At 39.7% G+C, this 27,242-nt stretch overlaps 1 protein-coding gene across 33 annotated transcripts in view; it reads right to left on the bottom strand.

Moving 5' to 3' along the window:
* ESRRG (estrogen related receptor gamma) overlaps positions 1 to 27,242 on the bottom strand; it is a 645,982-nt gene that overhangs the window by 251,636 nt on the left and 367,104 nt on the right. Inside the window, exon 1 of one of the 33 annotated variants that reach the window (XM_067027608.1) lies at positions 19,810 to 19,831. The exons of 30 other annotated variants lie outside the window; for them this stretch is intronic. The gene's annotated coding sequence lies outside the window, so the exon portion shown is untranslated. Of the gene's footprint in view, positions 1 to 4,105; positions 4,173 to 11,223; positions 11,246 to 19,809; positions 19,832 to 27,242 lie in introns of those variants that run through there. 2 more of the 33 variants (XM_067027573.1, XM_067027602.1) reach the window with 2 other exon arrangements.

Below are 27,242 nucleotides of genomic sequence, written 5' to 3' on the forward strand. Positions count from 1 at the left end.
TTTGTCCTCATTCTACCTAGACCACAACCCTAGATCTTAGAGCCCCGAGAGCTCAGGTGCTACATCTTAAGTTAAGAAAAGGGAGCATTTGGTTAAATAAATGACTAAGTGAACTGTCAGAGTGACTACATCATGCATGTTTTATACTGAATTTCTTATCTTGAATTATTGGTTCTCTATATATATTGGGCTGGCCAAAAAGTTCATTCGGGTTTTTTCTGTAAGACCTTACAGAAATATATATACACACCTTTATTACATAGAACCTCATATTATACTATTGTTGGTGAAAATCAAATTCATCTGTAGTCATATTTACTTATATTTGCCTCACATGGTTCCCACATTTCAGGGAAGAATGACCTTGAACTCAGCCTCTACAGTCCATCCTCCCACACCCAGTCTCCAAGTCTGTTGGTCCTCTGTGGCTCTATCAGAGCACACCCTCAGTAACTGTTGACAGAACCGACTCCTCTCTTTAATGTAAAATGATCAATGGCCTGAGACAGCAAGAAGCAGTATGCAATTTTATGCCAAGGATTTACTTTGCAAAACATCATGTGAAAGGCAAATATCATACGATATCGCTTACATGTGGAATCTTAAAAAATGGTATAGGGCTTCCCTGGTGGCGCAGTGGTTGAGAGTCCGCCTGCCGAGGCAGGGGACACGGGTTCGTGCCCCGGTCCGGGAAGATCCCACGTGCTGCGGAGCGGCTGGGCCCGTGAGCCATGGCCGCTGAGCCTGCGCGTCCGGAGCCTGCGCTCCGCAACGGGAGAGGCCACAGCGCTGAGAGGCCCGCGTACCGCAAAATAAATACATAAATGGTACAAATGAACGTATTTACAAAACAGAAATAGAGTCATAGATGTAGAAAATAAACTTATGGTTACCAGGGGGGAAAGCCGGGCGGGAGGCAGCGGGGAGGGATAAATTTGGAGATTGGGACTGACATATACACACTATCACATATAAAATGGATAACTAATAAGAACCTACTTATTAGTACAGGGAACTCTACTCACTGCTCTGTAATGACCTATATGGGAAAAGAATCTAAAAAAAGAAGGGATATAGGTATATGTATAACTGATTCACTTTGCTGTACAGCAGAAACTAACTCATGGTAAGTCAGCTATACTCCAATAAAATTTAAAACAAAAAACAAAAACCTTTGGACTGAACAGCAATAAATACCATGCTAAAATTTGTGGGGTATTTGTGGAGCTAAAAAAAATCATGTTACATGGTAAAAAGCTTTTGGACTTCTGTGCCAAGGACTATTTGCATCTGCTAACTTCAAGGATTCTAGTTAAGTAACGAGTACTTTCCCCCTGGATGATGGACTCCTATAAGTAGCAATCTAGAGAGACTTCCTGATCCTGGGCCACTGCAGGTTACAGGGAACTAAGCAGACTAACTTGCCCCAGAAACCTGAAGGGGTTCGGATCCCTGAGTAAGACGCCTTCCCAACTCTCATATACCCCAGATAACTCTAGCTTCACGCCGCCAGATCTTAAGGAAGCCTGTGTGCTCTAATTGTCTCACCTGAGCAAAGTAGAGAGCGTCTGCTCTAACTTACAGGCATGTGTAGGAATAGATGCCATAAAATGGAAATCTCTGGCATTCAACACAATCCGTTCTCCCCCAACCCCATCTGAACTACTAAGAAAAAGTGAGGTATAAATAAGGTTTTTCTCTCTTTTCCTCTGTATTCTAGGATATCAGAATGGTATGTTACAGTAAATGGGGTCAAAGATCTCTGGAGATAAGTCCTTTCTTGGTCCTGGAATAAGAGAATGATTTGGAGTCAGGGACTTGAGATTATTTTCACCAGCAAAACATCCCCCCCTCATGTCTCTGCGTATCACCACAACTTGGACACAACAGGAGCTCCAACAAGAGGAATTTGTACTTATCAGAATCAAGAAAATCAGGTTGTTCCTCTTTGACAGATAGAGCTCTCAGAATGGGTCTTGATAAATCCTTTCCCCTGCCCCCCGCCCCTGGGAATTGAGAGATAGCTCCTTTTGGATACCTCAAAGAGGACAAGGCAAGAAAGGGGAGCGTGGGTAAGATTTCCAAAGGTAGAGAGCCCGCAAATACCTACAGAAGCCAGTATTTATTTCGAGAAATTCAAGAGTGAAATAATGACAACTGAAATAACAAAGTTAAAAAAGAATACTCATTGTAGGCTACCATCACTTTAAATGTATACAATTTTCTGTATCCAAAAAATGGTTATTATTTTTAATTTTGAAAACCAACTTGGGGGGCAAGAGGAAGAGATGTATTAGGGCAGAGATTGAAAGATGCTATCATAAACCTATATCTACTAACTGGTGGGTTTCTAGGGTATCCACCCCTACTTCCCCAAAAGCAGAGAAAGGCAGGTACCCAAGAACCCCCCCCCCTCCTTATAAAGGCATTTCTACAGCTCTCTGAACTCCCGTCTAAAGGTTGTCATTGCAACTTCGTGCCATGCTTGGCTCCAAACAATTCACTAATTCAAACTGTAAATCTTTATTATAAAGATTTCCTTCTCCTAAGCAGTAATTCTCTCTGCTCTGGTGGGGAGAGGAATGATTTGTTTTTTCGTTACTGGTTATTTCTAAGATATCTACTCTAGATTAGTCCTGCTTGAGTGACATCCTAAATGGCTCCATTCCCCAGCAGTACTTTACTTCTGATGGGAGACTGACAACCGCTACTTAGAAGGTCTCTCATGGTACACAATGAAGTGTAAAACTGCTGCGAAAAAGCCCATGTTTCAAAACAAACCATCTCGATAATAAGCACTTAAAACACTTTTCATTAATATATTTCTCTGTGGATAAAACAAAAGCTTAATGCTGCAATGTGGCCTTTGACAATTTTTTTAAAAAATAAACATTGTTTCAATTTTTAGCTGGCTCAAAATAATGGAAATGCAAGCGAGGCTTGTTTGAGATGTTACCCGCATACAGCCTCTTAATGCTAGGGCAAATTGTGTCGTTTTCAACCAAAGTAGTGAAAGTTCAATAGAAATCCAAAGGCGCAAGCCTGAATTGGTAACTACAGAATCTAACAACCTCTGTATCTCAGGTGTTAGCAAATACCTTTGGTGGAGAGAGATACAGTCCTGTCTAATCCTTATCTGAATTTGCAATTAAGACTTCAGAGCGGCAGATATCTATACACAGTTCTGCTCTCTTAATTTTATTTGGCTGGACCCAAATCAAACCGGGCTTCAAATAGATCGAAAAGTAAATGTCTAATGTCTAATTGAACTAATAGACAGCACTCTTTAATACAGCTAATGTTTAGTGCCAGCTTAAGTCTGCCAGGAGCTGGAGGGGGTAGGAGAAATGAACAAACCAACAGCATTTAAAAAAAGAAAGAAAGAAAGAGAAAATCCTCCTTGGAAAACTTGTCAGGAAATGATGATTACTTAATTCCTTAATATAAATATAAAAGCCAGCCAATTCACACTGATGCTTGGCTGCGTTCCCCCCTCCTTCCATCTCTGTGTGCTCTGAATTAGGTCTCCACTCACTTCCATTTGCTGCCACCTCCCATAGAATATCGTAAGAGCCTCAAAATGATGCACTTATGAGTTTTCTTTTTCAATCTCTCGTGAGCTTCTCTCACTTTATCGCAAATGAACAATCATGTTGGAAGGGGCACCGTCTGTTTAATGTCATTAGCGATTGTTTCATTAAACAAACAGCCGCTCCACTGTTCGGCTGCAGTTAATCTTAAATCTAAATGTGGCAGCACTCTGGACGGGTTTGTTCTCACCAGTGCAGGTCTCTTAATCTACTTCAAGTCAAGGCGCTTATCTCTGCTCAGTTCAGGGATTTCTTTGTCCAAATACTAAACCAAACCCAGTGAACATTGGGAGTCCAGAAATTTTTTTTTTTTTTTTTACCCTCTGGGCAATTTTTTCTAAAGCGACTCAAAGTCTACAGTGTATTTATTTATTGACTGTACTATTTTACAAATATTTTCCCAATACTGACAAAGTCAAATACTTTTGCAGGTTGGCGCCTAAGAGCCAGCCTAATCAGTGACTTTGGGAATACTGATAAAAGGCTAAACTGAGAACAAAAACACATTTACCGACCTGGGAATGATGGGTACTTGGAAAGTCAAAGACTTCAAGTGGTTATATACTCGTGGAAGGGTCCGATTATCTGCAAACATTAGGCTAATTTATTATTATTATCTTAACAATATTATTAGTTAGTATATATTTTGTCACAGGCGTGGTCCCAAGATTCACTGGATGTTCATTTTTTTCATTGACTCAGCCAAATAACGCTTAAGGAGGAACTATTATCCCCATTTTCAGATAACAGTATTATTATTTAGTGTATATTTTGTTACAGGCGTAGTCCCAAGACTCACGGGATATTAATTTTTTCCACTGACTCAGCCAAATAACTCTTAAGAAGGTATCATTATCCCCATTTTCAGACAAAGTAACTAAGGCTTTGAGAGGTGAAGACATTTGCCAAAACTCACACTGTTGGTACCATCAGACCCATTATTTAAAACAGGGGCACACTGGCTTGAAAGGCTATGTTCCCAGCCATAAGGGCCCACTAAAACTGGTCATCACATCAATTTGAAAATTCAGGTCTATAATGATCATATATTCTGGAGTTCCCGGGAGGGTTCTAATTACAAATTTTTGTACCTCTGCCCAAAAATGTGCCCGAGATTTTTAGTGGAAATATTACCATGGTTCTAGGCTAGGGTTTCCAGGAGTAGAAAGCTACCTGTGGGTGCTTCAGGCCCAGAGAGTGAAGGTCACTTTCAAGTTATAACAAATTACCACTCAATTTCCTCACCAGAGCTTACTTACCAGAGGGGCTCATGACCAAGTTGACTTCATCTTCATAGGTGGAAGCTTTCAGCTCTCAGTTACAGCCCTGTGCGCCACAGCCACACCAACCCCACCCGCCCCTCCCGTCTCTTCAACTCACTACCTGGCCATCCACCCACTCAGGCATTTAAACCCTGCTTGCTTTCTGTTGACTGCTTGTATGATTTTTAAAACCCTTTGGTTGTTTAAAAATTTTTCTCCAGTCCCAGAATAAGATGAAAAGATACTGAAAGGCAGAAATCAAAGTATGAAGCTCTTTTCATAGTATCAAACAGTCATTCTCGCAGCCAATCAGCCAGAAAATGTTTACTGAGTACCTTTTATGCTCCAAGCACTAGGCTACACGCCAGTATCCCAATATTTGCTGCCTAATACACCTACTATACTAATATAAGAATTTTCCCTTGCGGTAATAATTTGTCAAAGAGAATTTGAAGGTCATCCTCATTCACATCTCTCTGCTCTGGCCTTTGGGAATTACTTTCAGGTCCTCCGAGAGGACAAGCACTTTTGCATCTAAGCATTCACACCTACAGTTCCCTCAGCCTAGTATGTTATCATCCCTCCCCTCACTTGGCTCATTCCTGCTCAATCTTCAGATATTAGGTCAGAAGGCACTTCTTCAGGGCTATGTCCCCATTCAGTGCATCCCTGAATGGCCTAAGTATCCACGGTTTCCATAGCATCCAGGGTTTTCCCATATCACAGCACTTAGAGCCTTTGCACATCCCCCACAGGACTGTAAGCATAGCGAGAGATGGGGCTGGTCTGCCTGGTTCATTGCTGCCTCCCCAGCATGAAGGATGATGCCTGGTATGGAGGTGATGCTCAAAGATTTTTGCCTGGCTGGCTGGCTGGATAGATGGATGGATGGGTGGACAGATGGATGGATGGATGGAAGGGTGCCTATTTTAGAATAAATTATTTTATTTTCATAACCAATCAAAAATATCTCAAATCTTTTCAAAATTAAATCTATATCGTCTGAAGAATGGCAGTTAATTGAAATCCATGGGATTTTGTTGTTTTAAAATTAGAATTAAGAGCAAATAAAGGACATTCTGAATGAAGTTTCAAACTTTCCAAAGAGGGTAAGGTAAGGGCAGACTTCAGCAGAGGGATACAGGGATCAGAAGACAGAGGACAGGAACACTCCTTGTGTTTTGCAATTTCGACCAAGGAAATTGATATTTTATAAAGATATGTCAATTCATTTGACAAATCATCATTTGGTCTCAGCGGATAGGACAAGCACCCCAGTAGGCATTGTGAGGTGATCAAAGATGATAAAACATTCTAATTCTACGAATGTATGAGTAGACAATACTGCTGATCATTAGAGAAATGCAAATCAAAACTACAATGAGGTATCAACTCACACTAGTCAGAATGGTCATCATTGAAAATTCTACAAATAATAAATGCTGGAGAGGGTATGGAGAAAAAGGAAACCTCCTACCCTGTTGGTGGGAATGTAAATTGGTGCAGCCACTATGGAGAACAGTATGGAGAGTCCTTAAAAAACTAAAAATAGAATTACCATATGATCCTGCAATCCCAACACTGGGCATACACCTGGAGAAAACTCTAATTTGAAAAGATACATGTGCCCCAGTGCTCACAGCAGTGCTATTTACGATAGCCAAGATGTGGAAGCAACCTAAATGTCCATCACAAGATAAATGGATAAAGAAGATGTGGTACATATATACAATGGAATACTACTCAGCCATAAAAAAGAATGAAATAATGCTCTTTGCAGCAACATGGACCTAGAGGTTATCATACTAAGTGAAGTAAGCCAGACAGAGAAAGACCAATATCATATGATATTGCTAATATTTGGAATCTAAAATAACGATAAAAATGAACTTATTTACAAAACAGAAATAGACTCCCAGACATAGAAAACAAACTTCTGCTTACGGTTACCACAGGGGAAAGGAGGAGAGGGATAAATTGGGAATTGGGGATTAACGGATACACACTACAATATATAAAATAGATAAACAACAAGGACCTACTGTACAGCAGAGAACTATACTCAATATCTTGTAATAACCTTTAATGGAAAAGAATTTGAAAAAGATTCCATATATATATATATATATATATATATATATATATGAATCAGTTTGCTGTACACTTGAAACTAACACAACATTGTCAATTAACTACATTTCAATTTAAAAACAAATGTATGAGCAGAGTGAGAGAGAAAAAGGCAAAGGCAGGAAAGACACATACAATTTCCCTTGAAGGGCTACAAGGATGTTATTTGTTCAGTCTCTTTTGTTCATAGCCTAGCAGCTCCAACCCACTGGTTCCCCTTCCAAAACCCACTTGATCCTCCTACTAGGAAGAGACCAGAAGGTCCAAAAGAGGCAAAAATATAAGATTTGTAAAGTAAGTTCCACCACTTCGTACACTTTCTTTTCTATCAATACCTGACATTCCCTTTTCACCAAGTCTGGATCTTTCAGGACCAGCTCTGAGTAAATTGATTATTAATTTATTCAGTTCATGCAACGAGTACACTGGTCTTCAGAATCGAACAATATTTTAAAGTGGCAAACTTCACTAATGGAAACCAGGAAAAAAAATTAAAATCTTGCGAATAATCTTGATTCCTGACTTAAAAGTTCATTGAGTGAATGAATGATGTACGATTTCATATTCACTGCAAACGTCTACAAACCTTTAAAGCAGGATGTAATAACCCAATGTGCTGACTTGGATTCATTGCATTCTCCCTGCCCCGGCCACTGCCTACTATCTAAAGGGAACAACACTTAAGAACAAGAACAGTAACAATAAAATATGTTGCAAAGAAGCAAAATTAATCCTTTACGTGTACTTTCAAGCCCTGAAAAGGCCAGGCTTTCTGTAGTAGGCTTAAGTATGACCACCATTTGAAATACTTTGATACTTGTCAAGTAAAGGAAGAAAAGCAACTGCACTCATTTACAAAGCCTTTCTTTGAACTAGCCTGCAAGCTGGTTCATGACTTGAGGTTTCCAACTTGGAGCTGTCCAGCTCTTCAACGCATTGCCCAGTTTTCAGGGAATCAGTTTTGTGGCTTACAGCCCAAGGGTGTATATCCAGTTCTCCAGCTGTCTGACTATCAAGTACTAGATAATGACCCTTTGTAGTGGCTGTTAAGGAAACCATAATAATACCAGCATTCTGCCAAGTGCCATAGACCCATTGCTTTATTAATTCCCACAATAACACTAGATCTAGGATGGGTTGTTATTCAATGCCCCTTTTTCCTATCGGTAAGGAAAATGAAGCTTGGGGGGCTATGTAATTGCCCAAGGCCATGAGTGAGCAAGAACTAGTGCCCTGTAGGAATTAATCAAGTCAGGGAGGACTTTTTCTACAACAATTCTTAGGCCTACAAACTTGACATAATTCTTGAGCTCAAGACACTTTCCCAAAAGTAAATACTGAATGACAACATATCGTATAGAAGTACCTTATACAAATAGATCCTTGGATTATTATTCAAGTGAAATTCCCCAGATGGTAAATTTTTGACAGTATGTGCGGTAGGCATTTAATAAATGCTTTTTGATTAAACTCACAAGTTACCTAAGAGCAACAACTTTTACAGGAAATTTTTTCTGATCCATTTTCATTTATAGTCTACAAAAAGCAATTAAAAATAGATTAGTGGAGGCAAGAAGGGGGAACAATTATTTGGGGACCATTTACATGGGGACATGGCATTCATGTGAGAAAATCAGTTAGCTCATTTTCCTCGTATCTTCATTTTGGTTTCTTTCCTAAATACACTGAATACACTTTCATGTAATACTTCATAAAAATATTGGCTAGAGTATGAATACTTTCAGGCCCTAACATGTTCTCGTTGGTCATGGGTCCTCTTCAGGAAGGGCTACAATTTTCAATAAATCACTAAGAAAAACAGAATCTTTATTACTTGAAAAAAAAATCGTTTGCTCTTTACTGCGATTCATATGCTTATTTTGAGTACTTTCTTTTTACAAATCACATGTTAGTCCAGATTACTGATCAGTAAGGTATAGTGGATAAACAGAAAGGGAGAGTGAGGGCAAAAAAAAAAAAGAAAAGGAAAGAAAAAAAAGAGGGAGGAAAATTAGAGAGGAAGCTGAAAAAAATCATCAAAGAGAAAAGTGGTTACAAAACTATTGTATGCCTAGCGTTTTTGGCTGCTTAAAATCAATTATTTCTTCCCCGGGTATTGTAGGGCTGAGTTCAATTCTATGTTTTGATCTGTGCTCCTGCTTAAATTCGCTCCAACTTTAAGTTGGCAGTTTTCACCATGCATGGATAGTAGCACACACGTGAGAAGAACAAAGCTTTTGGATCCCAACAAACGTAGAGGTGGATTGATCCCAAATAATTACCATCTCTGAGTATAGGACTCAAGGTATCCTTAGTTTTGTCATCTATAAAATAATAAGAAGAATGCCTTATATAGGTTCGTGATTACTCACTATAATAAATGTAAAAACTGGCACATAGTAGCTATTCAATGCATTACAGTTTCGTAGAGAAGACAGATCTGTAACAAAATTAAATTCAAAACGTTGAAATAAATGCCAGGATGGTTAAAAGGAATGTCTTCTAAGCCATGGTACTTACACAGGTATCAGAATCCCCTGAGGCTCTTATTAATCCTGTAAATTTCTGGGTCCCATGTCAGATCTGCAGGGCGGAGTCTCTAGGGTTTAGATTCTGGAATGTGTAAATTTGCAATTTCGAAACACACTCCCTCATTGATGCTTGTGCTCATGCATGTTTGAGCATTTCTACCAGGTAGAAAGAGTAACTATTTTGGTAAAAGGGGCCAAAAGGACACAGATGACACACTCAACCTGGATGGTTCCAGAAGGCTTTACTGGCAGAGGAACCAGATGTAAGGGAACTGATGACAGTAAGTAGGGGAACCAAAAGAGATCAGCAGAAACCCAGGGCGTGAAGCAGTGGAGCTGTTTCCGCCCCAAGGACGCGTGCAGACCCGGCAAGAGGGAGAGCTGTACGGAGGAATCTTCCTTTAAGAGAAGCAGTGACCTTAGTTGAGGAAGGCAGCCAGAACAAGGCTGGCAGGGAGTGGTCTTTCGGAGAATAAATACTTTGTTCTCGCTTCTCTTCCTCTCTCCAATCTCCTACGGAGCCTCTGCGATGACCAGAAGCTACTGGAAGCCAGAGAGCCCAGAAGCCCTGTTGCTACGGTCTCCAGAGGTCACCTCTTGCAGCAGAAGCCAGTGGGAAAGTCGGAGGTCGGCCTGGAGTGGAAGATCGATGACAGCGGGGACGGAAAGACTTGACAAACGAAACAGAGCTTGAGTTTGAGGATGACAAAAGGTTAACAGTAATAATGAGAACTGTCATAGCCGGATGAATGGAGTTTTCACTCTGCATTACTTTTCGAAGGACTTTACATGTATCCAGTTGTTTAAGCCACACTACAGCCTTGTAAGTCAGGCCCTGTTAACATGACCATCACAGATCAGGAGGCTGAGACACGGAAAGGTTAACTTACCAGCCTAAGATTATAGCTAGTTAACAGAAAGCAGAGTTTAAGGGTGGCCAGCTGCCCCACGGGACTGAGCTGGGAGCTTTACAGATCCACTGTCTCAAAAGGTGTCTCTGAGGCAGCCTATGATGTATAGGATGGATAAACAACAAGGTCCTGCTGTATAGCACAGGGAACTATATTCAGTGTCCTATGACAAATCATAATGGCAAAGAATATATATATATATATTGATTTATTTATAACGGAGTCACTTTGCTGTACAGAAGAAATTAACACAAATTGTGAATCAACTGTACTTCAATAAATTTTTTTTTTTTAAAAATTAGAAAAAACAATGTGACTCTGAAGGAAAGTGGGTTCTAAGCTATGGGAAGAAGAAATGAACGAGAGATGAAAGTGCCCGGCCCGGCGCGTGAGGCAACCAGGAAGAGGGTCGTGTGGCCGTACACTACGGGATCTGGAGAGGGAGGAGAAAGCCTTGAACATCGTCCCTTGACGTTTCTTTTTTTCATCCTGGCAGTGGGGAGCTCCGCGAGCCTACGAAGCTTTGGAACGCGCTGTTCCTACGAGCCGGGCACGGAGCTAAGCCCCGGGCTTTCGCTGAACTCCGCATGCCGAGGTGGAAGCCAGCTTTCTCGTGACTCACAAATGGAGCATTACGGATCCCTAGTTCTTTTTCCCTTTTCATTGCTTGATCCTGATATAACTTTTTATAACAGGAGCCACAGAGACACAAACTCAAAATATCTCAAGGCAGTAGAGGTAAAAATAGAATGTAATAGTAAAGCCAAGCCATCTTCGAAACAAATCTTGTAAAGCGCACCTGTCGGGTTTTGATGTCTTCATTCAGCACAGTTGTCCTCACAGAGGTGCACTCAGATGTCAAACTGTGACAAAAGAACCCGATCCTTATTATTCTGTTAGTACTATGTCTCTCTCTCTCTTTCTTTTGCTCCATCAATTCTCAGCCCACCACAAGGATGAAGATAAGTCCTCCCGCAGGACATATGAGTTTACAGCTGTTCCAGTTTGGGGCACCCAGGAGGTAGAATTAGGCAAAGAAGCTGTGTGTCTATGTAGGGAGTGACTTGCGAGGGAGAACTCAGGGAAAAATGTTACAAGAGCAGACAGAAAACAATCCTGACTTGCTCTTCAGAGCCACTTGATTTTTATTGGTTCTCCGACTCCAGTCCAAATTTGGGGATTACTGAGATGGAAAAAAAATCAGAAACCTGTTCATTCACTTCCTGGAACTTTCCCAACACCATATATGAATTGTCCTGGGACAGCAGCCCACTTCGTGGTTTCAGTGCTAAAACATGTTGTCACTTTGAAAATCCGTATCTGACGTAGGAGGAGAAGTAGTGTGATATTTGATGGGACGGCAATGGGTACGTCATTAAACCTCCAGAAGAAGTTTATCAGTGATATCAGAAGTCACACCATAGACACTGACCTATTGTCAATATTTATATAAAAGGAGAGTCATGCGGCAACACGGATGGACCTAGAGATGATCATACTAAGTGAAGTTAAGTCAGAAAGAGAAAGACAGATACCATATGTGTCACTTACATGTTGAGTCTAAAATATGACACAAAGGAATTTATCTATGAAACAGAAACAGACTCACAGACATAGAGAATAGACTTGTGGTTGCCAAGAGGTGGGGAGTGAGGGGGAGGGATGGATTGGGAGCTTGGGATCAGCAGGTGCAAACTATTCTATATGGAATGGATAAACAACAAGGTCCTACTGCATAGCACAGGGAACTGTATTCAATATCCTGTGAGAAACCATCATGGAAAAGAATACGAAAAAGAATATATCTGTGTATAACTGAATCATTTTGCTGTACAGCAGAAATTAATACAACACCGTAAATCAACTATACTTCAATAAAATGTAAAACAAGAAAAGAAAAAGAGAGTCAGAGTCTCCTTAGAAGCCTCTACTTTGTCCATCCTGATCTCAATAATTCTGCCCTCTTGGGTCAGACATGACTCAGACCAATATGCCTCTGGCCGTTGATTCAGGTCTCCATTATTCAGGTAACGTAGATGTCATATATTTGATTGTGGTTATTGCATAATCTCTTTTCAGATCTAAACCAATTTCTCTTTCACTACAAATAAAATTGATGAAGCTCAATCATTTAGAATCATTGAACTTAAGAACTAGAAGGGATCTTCCGATCATATAATCCGACTCCTTGTTCTAACGGGTAACTGATGCCACGGCAAAGGTAAAGACACTTGTCCAAAGTCATAAAAAGTGGTAAACCTGATTCAGATCGTTGCATTTGATTCTGCTCAACACGCTGACTCAGCAAACTGTCCCCGTTAACTAGATTTTCCTTTCTTTCCTTGTTCCTTATGTTTTTAAAGTCACATTGGCTTCTAAAAAAAGAAAAGAATAAAACACACAAAGGAGTGGGTACTGGCCAAAATTTCAAAGACATGATTTCTGAAAAATAAGGGCATAAGGAACGCAGGGGGAAATTTTGTGTGTCTACTGCCTAAAATGCCATCCAGATAGGTTAACCATAATCTAATCACCTGCAATGTTTATCCTGGGTTATGGTAACAGTGAGTTTAAAGCTATTTGAATAACAAGATACTGGGGTTTTGTCAGCTCTAGCTCCATGATGTCTGTAATTTTCAATATATCTCATGATGGAAAAAATATAAGCAATCATTAAGCCTGTGATTGCTGCTAGTACAGTTTACTCAGATAGATACATAACTTATACCACGCCAAGCAGATAGCTGAGTAACTCGAGAGCAGTCACGTGCGTATGGCTGTGTGAATGTCTAAACGGCATGGAGAGCCTTTTGCGTGGTTGTCCTCTTCAGATGATTTTCTCGTTACGACATTTTATATTTATTCTGGGCTTTGTTAGGTATGCATTTCAACAAGATCTGGGGACAAGATAGGCAAAGAAAGTTTGGTCTATTAAAAAAAGAAGAACTGATTAAATTGTCGGTTGACTTTATTGGCGAAACGGTATTTCCATGAGAGGACCGTAAGGTGTTAGGGAATTACACCTCAGTTTATTGGTTAAAATAAAATTTTGAAAGTCAAGGTCAAAAGTCAACAAAGCCTTTGCACCTACCCAAATTGTTGGCCGGCTTTATTATTGAAGGTGGTCCATGATGTGCTCGGCATTTACCATATATAGATACATGTATATGTATAACTGATTCACTTTGCTGGACACCTGAAACTAACACAACATTGTAAATCAACTATGGTCCAATATACAATAAAAACATATATTGTCCGTGGTGGGATGAATTGGGAGGTTGGGACTGACATGTATACAACTGATGTGTATAAAGTGCATGACTAATAAGAGCCTGCTGTATAAAAAATAAATTAAATTAAATTCAAAAATTCAAAAACAAAAAAATACGTATATTGTCTGTAATCCTCATGAAAATCCTGTAAGAAAGGTATTTTAAACCCAGTTTCCAGTTGAGGAAACCAAAGCTCAGAACTATCCTATGACCAGAGCCAACAATTTCAGAATCTACACTCAAATTCAGGAATGTCTGGCTCCAAAGTCCAAGCTACATCCTTGAAATGTGCTGCCCCCATATTGTCTATAAAATACCCAAGCACCATTAAGGAAGGACTGGATTGAAATGACTTCAGGTGAAGCAGCTACGCTTTAATATCCTAATAATATTCTACAATATTCTAATATTATCCTTCCTCAAAAAACATTTATTTTGGAGAAAGGAGGAACCACTGTTATCTACTGACTGCCTAAAATTATGCTGAGGTAAATATTATGTAAATAAGTTCAATACGCAAGGAAGCTCAGTCTCAGAAAAGTTACCATCTCCTCTAGGATCGCCAGAACTCTTCAAAGAACAGAAACCAGGATTTAAATCCCACCACGTCTGCCTTATAGCCTACGCGGTAACTATTGAATTTTAAGCCTCAAAATCTAGCATCAAAATCAAACCCACTTCTTTTGGTAGGGGGGGTGGGGACTCCACTCCCAGCTCTACCAAATGGCCGACCTAGTTATCTTCTCCGAGCCTCATCTATTTGATATAGTTTGATGTCTACAATGTACAAAGCCCTGTGCTTAGTGTCTTAGATTCTTCAGATTCTCTGACAAGTACATGAAATGAATGTCAAGTGCTCAACACAAGGCCAAATATACAGTAAGCCCTCAAATATCTATTATCACTTATTAATTGTGACGTTTATTTATTATTATTATTATTTTGCAGGTCATACTCTCTGAGCCTTAGTTTCCTATATGCAAAATAAGGACTCTTACTTGGCAGCATTATTGAGAGCATTAAAGGCAACGTACTAAAACACTGATCACAGTAAGTATACAGCCATATAGCCAGGGCTTAATGAATGAGTAGCTACTAGTAATCTGTCATAAATACTATATTATGGGATAACAGAGTCTGCTCAGCCAGGCTTCACAAAGAACTGAAAATCCTAAGATTTTCAGGAAATATGCTCTTAACAACGAGTGCCTTACGTAATGAAGTACACCAGCTCAAATGGGGCCAAATACTGCATGAAATCTTTTATTTCCCCTGTCTGCACGAGTCACAACTACTCCGTCATACTTAGGTTATCTGTTCACCTGTCGAAGGACATCTTGGATCCTTCCAGGTTTTGGATATAGTGAATAAAGCTGCTGTATATATTTTCTTGTCTTTACTTTTAATATTCAAATTTATTTAAATTTTTTAAAAAGCTAGCTCACCCGTTTCTCCCACCACCCCCACCCCTGCCCTCTGGCAACCAATGATCTGTTGTCTGTATCTATAAGCTTCATTATTTATTTGTTTGTTTATTTAGGTTCTACATGTAAGAAGATCATACAGTATTTATTTTCTAAATAAGATGGGACTTATTTTAAACCACATTTTTATCATGAAATACTTCCAAAAATGCCTAATATATGCATTGACATGAGTAACAAGATATAGATGTTTTGGGACATGGAGACAAAACAATGATTAAAACATCGCCTCTTGACCTCAGAGAGTTTAAAATTTGGTAGGAGAACCGAAGGAAGTGATAAAAAACCACCATGGTAGGCAATGTCTGATTAGGGTCCCATGAGAGGAATAAACCAAGTGTAGTTCCATTTCAGAGGAAAGACCACTCTCAAAGGGGGTGATCAAAGTCTGCTTCCCAAGGGTGTCCTCCGAGGTAGTCCTTGAAAAATGGATTTTGACAAGACGTTCCAGGTAGATGGATGGGCCTAAGTCACCAAGGGTTAAGAGGGAAGTAGTAACAGGGCCAAATTAGCTTATGTATGTTGTGTATGTAGGCAAATAGTGCTGCATGACATTGGGAAGATCGTTTATGGCCATCAAAACTCTCTACCGCCAGGATAAAAAGTATGGGCATGATTGTAGGTCTTTTTTGTACATAACTATTCAATAATTCCTACCCTTTCTGAAAAAGCTGATGATAGATCCACTGTCAGGGCCTTGCTAGAAAGGCCTGTTCATCCATCCACTCATTCACCCGTCCATTCATTCATTCATTCATCAAAGACGCCTATTCTATGCCAGGTACTGGATAAAGTAAAGCATCAGCCTTGTTTTCTCATCCCATTTTGTTACACACAACTTCAAAAATATAGTTCTTTGTCAAATAAACCAAACACCAGATTTCAATTAATGGGTATTTCTAAAAGTCCAGACAAATAAGAGAAGAAAATGATACTTGCCTTTTATATTAATTTTACTCATCTAATAAAGGTGCTCCACAGTTCTTTAACATAAATACACAGATGCTTACAGCAATATGAAAAAATTCAATTGGAAAATTTAAATTAGGCACATTTCGAATTTAATGCCTTATTATCTTTGCCATAGCATGTGCAGACAGTTATCTAATAAGTAAAATATGTAGAACAAGGAAGAGGAACCCTGCCCCAAGGGAATTTATAATACATTCTAATGTATTCTAATAGGGTGTGAAATATACATATAAAGTCAGAATTTGTCAAAAATTTTTAACTGGGACATGCTGATAACTACGTCTAAGTATGCATCGAAAATATCCCTGCCATAGGAAAAATGTCTTATTCTGCATTTAAAAGCTTCCTTATGTTCTGCTAGAAAAATAATTCATAGGCCTATCCCTAGAAACATTTTGAGAAAATAATGTGGGATAGCCCTCTTGAGTTTATTTACTGCACTTTGTTTTTTCCCCTGTAATATCATTAGCTATGCAGGTGGTAAAATTATGTATAGTATTTATTTTTAAAGCTGCGTGTTTTCTTTTTTCTTGAAAGACATAGCTAATGAAGTAAATTTAAATTTCAGACCCCAACCTTTATGGTGAAAATGACACTGCTCTAGCAGTCAGGGGCCTGAGTTCTGGTTTTAGCTCTATATGACCATAGGTGAACATAGCCTCTGAGACCACACCTTTATAAAAAAGAGATGATGAGTTTTGGATTAACAGATACACACTACTGTATATAAAATAGGTAAACAGCATAGACCTACTGTATAGCACAGGGAACTATATTCAATATCTTGGAATAACCTATAATGGAAAAGAATCTGAAAAAGAATACAGGTATATGTACATATGTATATATATGGATGTATAACTGAATCACTTTGCTGTACACCTGAAACGAACACAACATTGTAAGTCAACTATACTTCAATAAATATATTTTTTAAAGGAGATGGCATCAGCATAAGATGATGGCTGTTTCATAAAGGTGGTAGTTCCATAAACTCTAATGCTGATAGGGAGGGGCCAGGTTGGTACCAGGTAGGTGAAAGCATATGGAGTAGTGAGTTCCATAAGTGAACTGGGGAAAACAGGCCCCATCTAAATGCATTCAAGTTCTAATAACACAGACCAAGACACAAAGAAAGAAACGTGATATGTGCAGCCCACATACAGCAGCCAGTGCGCAAAATCTGCGTTGGATGAGTGCAAGGGTAAGTGCCAGGTCAAAAACGGGGGGCCTATGATGTTGAGGTCCCCAAAGAACTCTGCCCTCTTCAAGCCCTCACTGCTCTCTCTAACATCCCAGAGGAATCCAGCAGCTCTGGCAGAAGCTGCATATGACGAGTTCCAGAAGTTCTTCAACTTCACAGCATTTCAAAAACCTTGTGGAGTTATACAGTTCTACCTTCATCCGATAGCTAGAACACAATGTGAGAAAGACAATAATTCTGACACTAGGATATAAACTCTGAAGTACTTAAACTTTCTCTCTCCAACATAATTTTTTCAACTCTCAAAACATATTCTTTTGTCATTCCTCTAAAGGCAAAATCTTTCGTTTGAAAGGTATGTGCTATTTGCCAATGACCTCAGAGAAAGTTAGTTTTATAAAATAGAATGACATACTGAATTATTTTTTGGTTACCCACACCTTCTGGCTTTGGAACTCGATTCCCAAATAGCTTAGTGGATCTGACCCAGTGTCAGATTACCCAAAGAGAGGCTAAAAAATGTGCTTGTGCAGCAGCAAAGGTTTTTTTGGAAAGAAGCTGATATTTGATGTTTTCAAAAAAGAACAAAAAAATTAAGTACTCTTTGTTGAATAAAATCAGAACTTCACTGATCTCTAACACTATCTTGCAGTTTGGTATTGCTTTTATTTCTAATTACCTTTAGGTAGGAGATGAAGAGGTGAGCGTCCTTTTTAATGCCCAGCAGGATTTTCTAAAGGTCTTAACCTGCCCTGGGTCTGAGCATTTGGATGAATTAGAGAAGTCAAATAAGCAGATGATGGTATGGAAAAAGTCTCAATCAAGGACACTGTGATTTTAAGTAAAGAAAATTGGGACTTAAACTACATAAGCTTTTAAGCTTTTCTGTAATAGTCATAGTAAAACAGTATAAACTGTTCTTGTTTTCAAGAGAGTGGCTGAGAAATGTGGATGGTTTACCAAGCAGATAAGATTTACCAATGATTTCATGGATTTTCCACATAGTTATAGCTTGCTTTTGGTTTAAAACTTCCACCAGAAATACAAGGATGTAATTTAAACAACAAATAGTTTTATTTCCTCCACAGACTGCTCTTGATGTAGTATCTTACTTAGGGAATTTACTTCTGCCTTCCTTATTTCACTGACGCGCACCAAACACCTTAAGGATCTCCCCATTCTTGATGAGATTGTTAAGGGTGGTTAACTATGAAAATGCTTTTGTGTAAGCGGTATTTGATAAACTTAGTCAGGAGTACAAAAAGAAAAAAAGGAGACCTTAGGGTTTTACTAAATATTCAAAGGGTTAAAAAAAAAAATTCAAAAACCTCCAACAGGCAGCCTCTAAGTTCTTTCCTGAAGAAAAAAGATAGATCCCCCTAAGGGAAAAGAGTCAGACTTGGATCTATTTGCGTAAGCAGCTGCAGATCAAGGCTAACAAAGGATAAAACGAACAATGCAGGGTAAAGGCTAAGACTAGGCTCATGATAAGCGTCGTAAACCATATGCAGCAGGAGACGCTGACAGCTTCCTCCCCGTGGATACTGTTTCAGTCATAATACACCAAAGTACTACAGGGATTTTTGTTGTGCTTGTTTTGTTTCGTTGTTTGTATCACATCAAGTTTATTTTATTTTTTTTTATTGGAGTATAATTGCTTTACAGTGTTGTGTTAGTTTCTGCTGTACAACAAAGTGAATCACCTACATGTATACATATATCCCCTCCCCCTTGGACCTCCCTCCCATGCCACCCTATCCCACCCCTCTAGGTGGTCACAGAGCACCGAGCTGAGCTCCCTGTGCTATACGGCAGGTTCCCACTAGCCATCTATTTTACACATCATAATACACCAAAGTACTACAGGGATTTTTGTTGTGCTTGTTTTGCTTCGTTGTTTGTATCACATCAAGTTTATTTTATTTTTTTTACTGGAGTATAATTGCTTTACAGTGTTGTGTTAGTTTCTGCTGTACAACAAAGTGAATCACCTACATGTATACATATATCCCCTCCCCCTTGGACCTCCCTCCCATGCCACCCTATCCCACCCCTCTAGGTGGTCACAGAGCACCGAGCTGAGCTCCCTGTGCTATACGGCAGGTTCCCACTAGCCATCTATTTTACACATGGTAGTGTATTTATGTCAAACCTAGTCTCCCAGTTCATTCCACCCTCCCCTTCCCCGTCGTGATACCTACAGAGTACTAGATGGTGATAATAATAAAAATGACATGTACCTAAGGTTGAAGAATGATACCATTTATATATTATTTCACTTAGTCTTTATAGCAATTCTGTAAAAGGATATTTGGCCACAATTTAAAGACGGATGCATTCACAGCCACCAAGACTGTATAGCTTAGGAGCGGTCAAGCCAAATCTGAACCCACACACAAGCTTTCTGGCGTAAGGACCTGTGCAACTGGACCCAGCGTTTCTTTAAATACCTTGGTCAGATTTTGTGCTGAGAGGCAACAGATTGGCATTTTGTCGCTCTCCCTGTCTCCCATTCCTTTGGACTCTGGAAGCTGACTGTGTACGGAAGCACAAGGGAACATTTCGGTTCCTTTCGAGATGGTGGTTTACCCCGTGTCACACGTCTGCGGCAGGGGCCGCAGTTTAGGCTGCATGAGAGCACGGCTCACGTCATGCGTGTGAACACACACGATGTTCCATCACACAGTGTGGTCGGAGGTTATGAATTGCGAAAGCAACATGAAATCCTACACTCAGGTCTCCTCTGTACATCAGTCCTGCTGTGCCATCACCCGATTACTCTCTCACTTTTTGAATGAAAATCTTCGCTGCTAAACCCTCCAAATCCATCTCTTTTTTTTCTCCTTCATGTGGAGTACCGGGCACTCTCCTAGAGGCACTGTCATGTTTCAAAGCCGCTGTTAGTAAATGAAGCCTCCGAAGTAACGTGAAAAATGCTGGTAGTATATTAATGAAAAGGGCTGGAATGCGGCACTAAATCCACACTCTGATTGAAGGTGTATGAAAACTGTGAATACATGTGGATGAGATCTACAAAGAAATGTGGAAACAATTAAGGTCATGGGACAGTGAATGATTTCTCTATTTTGGTGTTTAATTGTTGTTGAAAAGGTTATTTGTACCACAGTAAAGATGTGAATGCAGAAATATTGCCTCATTTACAGTTTGCCCTCTGCCAACTGTTGTTCATTTCCATATTGCGTAACAAGCGTGTTTTCAGGGTCCCAAGATCAGTCGCCTGTCCGTTCTTCCACCCTTCCTGTGTGAATCCGTCCACCCCATCCCTTGAATTACTTTGTAAAATGGTAGTGGTCTTTGTTTCTAGCTCTTGAGCCCTGCAACCCTATAATCAGTGGCCTAGTGGCTAACACGACTCGAATGTCTCATAAGCACCTCACCTGTAAACATCACCACCCTCTCCCCACACCTGTCCCTTTTCCTGGGGTCCTCAGGCTGGTGAACCCCACCATGCTCCTCTGATTGCCCAAACCTGACACCATGGAGCCTTTCCTATATAAATAAAATGTCATCTCTCTTTAAAACAATATCAACCTCAACTTATCACTCATCACTTTTCCCACTGTCACTGTCAGAAATAAGGCTACTCTCACCTCCCACCAACGCCACTCCAAAGGCCCAATCTCACCTTCATTCTCTCCAAGGAAGCCGGAGTGATCATTTTAAAACAGGGAGCCCTCCCTGCCACTCTTCTATGTAAATCCCTGTAATAGCTCCTTGTTGCTCTTAGGATTAAGGTCAAACTGCTTAATAAGTTTGATAAGGTTCTTTTTGACATGGCCTAAGCCTACATTTAGACTCCTTTCTCACTGCTATCACCCCTCCTTCCCCTACCAACCTGACTAATGACGACAAGGAACCTTAATAACCACAGTCACTGGGTTACAGTTCTCCAATAATACTCTCTCCTTGGAGCAGCAGGGCAACCTCTCCGCACCCCGCTCCAGCACAATTTTCCCCTGTCTCATCCCAGTGTCTCTCCTTTAGGACTTTTCCAGCCTCCAAAGGCTGACTTAGATGCACCTCAGCTGATGCGCTCAGGTCCCTGGGCCTGTCCTCATCCTATAGCACTTACCACACTCTGTTATAATTGCCTTGTTCTGGGTCTACGGTTCCTCACTGTACTTCAGGACCTTTGAGGGCTGGGACTGTGTCTTATTTATCATTGTGTATCCCTGGTGCAGTCCCCCAGACAGTTCATTAGAGCATAAATAAATGCTAAAGATCAAGATCTATTCAAACATCCAATGGATTCCCGTAGACAATATTTAGATACATTTATATTATACATATTTAGATATACATAATATAGGATCCCTTTAAATATGTTAGTAGTGAGAGGGTCTATAGAGTTTAGGAGGTAAAGGAACATTCCACGACTTCCAAAAAGATGTTACGAGAGAAGGGGGCAAATTCTCCAAATCCTGCTGAAATTAAAGGAGAAAGGGTGACAGTCATGGATGTTATTGAGGGACGAGAGGCAGTACTAGGAGCCTGGCCAGCGGGGCAATGAGAAACCACGTAACGTTCTTACACTAAGTGATATAAACTCAAACTAGACTGTGATGAGTTAAAAATGTATACTGTAATCCCTAGAACTACTACTAAAAAAATATCAAGAGGCATAGCTAAAACGTCAACAGAGGTGATAGAATGGAATACTAAAATGTATTCAATTAACCAAAAAGAAGATAGGAAGGAGGAACAAAAACATACAGAAGTGATAGAAAAAAAAAAAAAAAAAAAAACACACAGCAAGATGTAGGCTTAAAACCAACCATATCAGTGATTACGTGTAAAATAAACAAATCAAACATTTCAATTAAAGGGAAAGATTATTATATTGAATTAAAAAAAACCCAAGACCCAATTATATATTGTTTATAAGAGATTCACTTTACTTTTTTAAAAACATTTTTACTTTTTTTTTTTGGCTGTGCCATGTGGCTTGCGGGATCTTAGTTCCTTGACCAGGGATGGAACCCAGGCCCGGTTAAGTGAAAGCACCAAGTCCTGACTACTGGATCACCAAGGAAGTCCCAAGAGATTCACTTTAAATATAAATACACACATACAAGTTGAAAGTAAAAATACGGAAAAAGATATCCATGCAAACACTAATCCTAAGAAAACTAGGGTGGCTCTATCAACTCAGATAAAGAAGACTGAAAGACAAGGAGAATTACTAGAGATGATTAGGGTCATTTCATTCACACCAGTTGGACAGAGCTTGCTCTGAGGAGATGAAGGCAGAGATAAAAACTTAGAAGATAAAAGAGGGCACCTCTAGGCATTTTTAATGTAGATTTGTCTCCACACCCAGTCATCTCTTAACCTCTTGAAGCCATCCATCACTGTTTTGGATTTATCCTCCTCTCTTCCCAGCCAGGTACCACTGGCGTGATCTGTGGGAAGGGGCATAATTGACCAGCATGGCTTGCCCACATAGGCTGTAATCAGTAGTGATGTATTTCGTGACAGTTCTGTATAAAAGATGACTAACATAAATAAAACACGTGGTATATTATGGGGTAATAGATGCCACAGATATACTTCCCTAGCAGAGAGGATCCAGGACTTAAGTCTGTGAGAGACAGCATTCCAAGGGAAAGGTAACATTCTGCCTGGCAGCTCACCCCATCATCCAGTGGCATCCAAGCAGTCCAGCTACGTGAAGACCTTCTCCACAAGAGGCAACGAGGACTTTCTACAGATATTTATGACCTCAAATCAAGCACCCAGAGTGCGATTTTAGTTATCATTCAACACATTTTGTCCTAGAGGCTTTTCTTTTTAATAGGATACAGAGGACTGAACACAATTGAGAAGAGCCAGCAAGGTCTTGCGTAAAGGACAACAGTACTGGAGTCAAGTTAACATCTGAATTCTGACCCCACAGCTGACTAAATTATGCAATGATTAGATAATCATGGAAACAGTTTCTTAATATTTAAAATGGGGATCTGTCATATTCATTTCTAAAGTCTCAATATCTAACATGATGAAGTGGACCTACTGAAAATAGTTTACATCCTCTCTCTCCTCTCTGTCTCTCTCTCTCTCTCTTTTTCACACACACACACACACACACACACACACACACACACACACACCCCTTTGCTCTTGTGAATGCCCAGACAGAAATGTTTCCCTGAGATCTCTAACTGTGGAACGATACATGGACTTTCTTTATGATTATGATTATGATTATTATTGGAGTAGAGTTGATTTACAGGGTTGTGTTAGTTTCAGGTGTACAGCAAAGTGATTCACATATATATGTATTCACACATGTATATATTTTTTCAGATTCTTTTCCCATATAGGTTATTACAAAATATTGAATATAGTACCCTGTCCTATACAGTAGGTCCTTGTTGGTTATCTATTTTATACATAGTAGTGGGTATATGTGAATCACAAACTCCTAATGTATCCCTCCCTGCTTCACCCAATACATGAACTCTCTATTCCATGATCCCTCCTGTGCTGGCCGCTGCCTTAAATTTGAACAATAACTGTCTTCACCCACCTGGTACCTGTCACTGCAAACGAATTCTCAAACGAGCAACACACCGGGATTCATATTAATGAGTAAGAATCTAGGCACCATTCAGGGAATCTGGTCTCAGGTCTGTGGAAATTATAAAACTGAGACAACAGAGGAACTTGTTGGAGGTGGTCAGAGCTCAGCTCCTTGAGAAACAGATTCTGGGATCTGTGTTCCAGAGGGCTCGTAGGAGGTGCTCTTAGGCGCCATGGGGGTGCAGGAAGCAGAGTGGGGAGAGGGAGGAGGGAAAGTGAGACGATGTGGATCCCACAAGAATTACGGGCTCAAAAAGCCCTTCAGAGTTGCCTCTATTGAAGGTGAAGGAGCCAGGCCTTTGGACCTCTGCACACACAAATCATGGAGCCCTGGGAGAGTGATTTCCTGACCAAGGAGTGCTTTACCAGGCCACAGGCTGTAGACACATAGGAGGAGCTTGCCTTTGGCTGAAACATATGGCACACCTACTGAAAAATTTAATACTTGGAATAAAAAGAATAAATCTTCCTCTGCTTTAAGGGACATCTACATGGGATTAAAACCGTAAGGAAGAAAAAGCTAACCTCATTGTTCTAAAAGGAGGAAATATCGACAACAGAGGCTCATTACTCAATCCTCATAAACACACTGCAGTTAAAAGAGAATGTTAAAAAAAAAAAAAAAGAGAGAGAGAAGCATAAAGAAACAGTTCTGCAGCCTGTCAAACGAAAATCACATTCACAGAAAGATGGACAAAATAAAAAGGCAGAGGGCTATGTACAAGAAGAAGGAACAAGATAAACCCCAGAAAAACAACTAAATGAAGTGGAGGTAGGCAACTTTCCAGAAAAAGAATTCAGAATAATGATAGTGAAGACGACCCAGGACCTCAGAAAAAGGATGGAGGCAAGGATGGAAAAGATGCAAGAAATGTTTAACAAAGACCTAGAAGAATTAAAGAACAAACAAACAGAGATGAACAATACAATAACTGAAATGAAAACTACACTAGAAGGAATCAATAACAGAATAACTGAGGCAGAAGAACGGATAAGTGACCTGGAAGACAGAATGGTGGAATACACTGCTGCGGAACAGAATAAAGAGAAAAGAATGAAAAGAAATGAAGACAGCCTAAGAAACCTCTGGGACAATATTAAAAGCAACAACGTTTGCATTATAGGGGTCCCAGAAGGAGAAGAGAGAGAGAAAGGACCCGAGAAAATATTTGAAGAGATTATAGTCGAAAACTCCCCTACCATGGGAGAGGAAATAGCCACCCAAGTCCAGGAAGTGCAGAGAGTCCCATAAAGGATAAACCCAAGGAGAAACATGCCGAGACACACAGTAATCAAATTGGCAAAAATTAAAGACAAAGAAAAATTATTTAAAACAACAAGGGAAAAGCAAGAAATAACATACAAGGGAAACCCCATAAGGTTAACAGCTGATTTCTCAGCAGAAACTCTGCAAGCCAGAAGGGAGTGGCAAGACATATTTAAAGGGATGAAAGGGAAGAACCTACAACCAAGAATACTCTACCCAGCAAGGATCTCATTTAGATTCGACAGAGAAATCAAAAGCTTTAACAGACAAGCAAAAGCTAAGAGAATTCAGCACCACCAAACCAACTCTACAACGAATGCTACAGGAACTTCTCTAAGTGGGAAACACAAGAGAAGAAAAGGACCTACAAGAACACACCCAACTAGAGAATGGACTTGAGGATATGGGGAGGGGGAAGGGTAGGCTGTGACAAAGTAAGAGAGTGGCATGGACATATATACACTACCAAACGTAAAATAGATAGCTAGTGGGAAGCAGCCGCAAAGCACAGGGAGATCAGCTCCGTGCTTTGTGACCACCTAGAGGGGTGGGATAAGGAGGGTGGGAGGGAGGGAGATGCAACAGGGAAGAGATATGGGAACATATGTATATGTATAACTGATTCACTTTGTTATAAAGCAGAAACTAACACACCATTGTAAAGCAATTATACTCCAATAAAAATGTTAAAAAAAAAAACAAACCCAAAACAATTAAGAAAATGGTAATAGGAACATATATATCCATTGTAACCTTAAATGTGAATGGATTAAATGCTCCAACCGAAACACAGGCTTGCTGAATGGATACAAAAACAAGACCCATATATATGCTGTCTACAAGAGACCCAATTCAGACCTAGGGACACATACAGACTGAAAGTGAGGGAATAGACAAAGATATTCCATGCAAACGGAAATCAAAAGAAAGCTGGAGTAGCAATACTTATATCAGACAAAATAGACTTCAAAATAAAGAATGTTACAAGAGACAAGGAAGGACACTACATAATGATCAAGGGATGAATCCAAGAGAAAGATATAACAATTATAAATATATATGCACCCAACATAGGAGCACCTCAACTCATAACTCAACTGCTAACAGCTATAAAAGAGGAAATCAACAGTAACACAGTAAGAGTGGGGGACTTTAACACCTCACTTACACCAATGGACAGATCATCCAAAATGAAAATAAATAAGGAAACAGAAGCTTTAAATGACACATTAGACCAGATAGGTTTAATTGATATTTATAGGACATTCCATCCAAAAACAGCAGATTACATTTTCTTTCCAAGTGCACACACAACATTCTCTAGGATAGGTCACATCTTGGGTCACAAACCAAGCATCAGCAAGTTTAAGAAAACTGAAATCATATCAAGCATCTTTTCGGACCACAACGCTATGAGATTAGAAATCAATTACAGGGAAAAAAATGTAAAAACAAAAACACATGGAGGTTAAACAATATGTTAGTAAATAACCAAAAGACCACTGAAGAAATCAGAAGAAATCAAAAACTACCTAGAGACAAATGACAATGAAAACAGCATGAGCCAAAACCTATGAGATGCAGCAAAAGCAGTTCTAAGAAGGAAGTTTATAGCAATACAAGCCTACCTCAGGAAACAAGGAAAATGTCTAATAAACAATCTAACCTTACACCTAAAGGAACTAGAGAAAGAAGAACAAACAAAACCCAAAGTTAGCAGAAGGAAAGAAATCATTAAGATCAGAGCAGAAATAAATGAAATAGAAACAAAGAAAACAATAGCAAAGATCAATAAAACTAAAAGGTGGTTCTTTGAGAAGATAAACAAAAGTGATAAACCATTAGCCAGACTCATCAAGAAAAAGAGGGAGAGGACTCAATTCAATAAAATGAGAAAAGAAAAAGAAGTTACAACAGACACTGCAGAAATACAAAGCATCCTAAGAGACTACTACAAGCAAATCTATGCCAATAAAATGGACAACCTGGAATAAATGGACAAATTCTTAGAAA

This window comes from Kogia breviceps, chromosome 1, assembly GCF_026419965.1.
Source record: "Kogia breviceps isolate mKogBre1 chromosome 1, mKogBre1 haplotype 1, whole genome shotgun sequence".
NCBI lineage: Eukaryota > Metazoa > Chordata > Mammalia > Artiodactyla > Physeteridae > Kogia > Kogia breviceps.